Genomic DNA, 1,949 nt, shown 5'->3' with positions numbered 1-1,949 from the left:
TAATTTTTTGTATCAAACTTTATATTTTAATGTTTTCATCGAAATAAATTAATTTTTTTTTTAACAGTACCTAGGAAACATTAATCAAAAAACTGACCAAGTTAATTCAATTTTATATTCAATCCTTACTTTTTAGAACAGCAAATATATTTTGGAAATATATAATACATTGAAACAAGTCAACAGAGAAGAGAAAGAAGCATGAATTTCTTGAGAACGGCTTTATGGATTTTCATTGTAGATATAACAAATTATTGAAAATAACATTTACTACAACTTCTTTTCTATTCATATTTGCGATTAAATTTTTTTGTCTGATATTTTCAGTTATAATTCTTTGTGATGGATTAACAAAAAAAAACTTCAACTCTCTCTCAAAATTTGGGGTTTTATATTTCTGGTTCTATATTTATTCTTTCTAAAATTGAACAAAAACGCCCTATTGCTGACTTTTCTCTGAAACTGCTGGCCTATGTTTTCTAAATTTGACAGAAAATTCACATGGCACCCGATATTTGCTCTGGATCAACTCAATATTTGATTAGGGTTTGGTATTGCCACCTAGTGGGATTACTAGGTGTCCTGATCTCAGGATGACTCCTCCTTGGCACCTTTTGTTCCTCCAGAATGGTTAACTTAGCAATTAAAGAATCAATAATTCTGAAGTCTGTCACTCTCGAAGATTTAGGGGGTGGGTGGCTTCCCATAGTAGGATTACGGAGGGCTGCTGGATTTTTACTATGTTATCTGCCTGCTTCATTTATTCCTTTTCAATTTAAATTTGTGTCAGGTGAAATGGCAAAGAAAACCACCAGTCATACTAATATCCCCTTTTTAAAAGAATCATTAGCCAAAACAGTCCAATTTGTAAGCTACGTAATATAACAATAAAAAAATAGCCAATATAAAACAGGTTGACGAAACAATCAATCATAGAACGATAGGTGTCCAATAAATTTACCCTGGAAAGAAACTACAATTAAAACGAATTGTAAAATAATAAAGTAGAATATTAATTACAAAAAGAAATTGGTTTCAATCAGAGTTGGGCAAAAATTAATTGTAGCTGAAACTAATAGCTAATACGATATTTATTTATCAATGGTTCTTTCATGAACAAGGGCCGTATCTCTGGCAATATTAGCTATTATTTTCAAGTATAGCTAATTTTTGCTCAGCTCTAGTTTCAATTAAATATAAAGGATAAATAAAAATTTGAATAATAATTTTAGCTATAATCCTATGCTGAACTCCCGTCACACATCTTTTTACGTTTTATGCTTATGCTTATGCTTTACGTTTTACATTATTTAGAAGTGTAATGTTATCACGTATCTCTAACTCTATTGCAGAAGTTTTAACAGCGATAATTTATTCATGATGCATGGCATATTCTTCACGTATTTTGTATTTAAATCTAAGCGAAAATAAATTGAAATGTATTATATTTAATTTTGAAGTTTCGACTATTGGCTCCTGAAATTTAAAATGAAAAGTTTAAACAAAATCATTCCAAAATATATTATAAACGATATAAAAAAAGAGAATATTACGCAGAAAAACTACAAACTAATTTAACATCCATGGCAACTACTTATGCATGAAAGTGTATATCCATGTCTTGGATTCAGACATTTTTTTTAGAGGTCAATTCATTACAAAATAATTATTATTTCAAGTTAAGTGAAGGAACACAACGATGTAAAATCTAAACCCATATTTCGAATATTAAAAAAAAAAAAATTAATAAGTTAATAACTTGTTGACCGAAAGATTTTAACCTCTTTGGCCTTACTAAATTATCAGAGGAGGTTGTTTTTTCAGACTCAGTGATTATCTTTAGTTTATGTTTTGATAACAGTCGTAAGGTAGATAGCTCGTAAATTGTCAGTAAAATCATTATTTGTTTTTTACATTCAGAGCATCTATTTAATAAATTAATAAATTTT

General features: G+C 28.6%; 1 protein-coding gene across 1 annotated transcript in view; it reads left to right on the top strand.

The window, feature by feature from the left end:
- Window positions 1-1,828: 1,828 nt before the first annotated feature.
- The window catches only part of LOC106689747 (gastrula zinc finger protein XlCGF57.1), a gene marked incomplete in the record, with an annotated part of 11,527 nt that continues 11,406 nt past the window's right edge, over window positions 1,829-1,949 (top strand). The window contains 1 exon segment of the mRNA XM_067051924.1: window positions 1,829-1,949.

This window comes from Halyomorpha halys, unplaced genomic scaffold (genome assembly GCF_000696795.3).
Source record: "Halyomorpha halys isolate HHAL.00 unplaced genomic scaffold, Hhal_1.1 Scaffold47.1, whole genome shotgun sequence".
Lineage (NCBI taxonomy): Eukaryota > Metazoa > Arthropoda > Insecta > Hemiptera > Pentatomidae > Halyomorpha > Halyomorpha halys.
The sequence above is the reverse complement of the archived record's forward strand: the minus strand, read 5'-3'. Positions and strand labels throughout refer to the sequence as shown.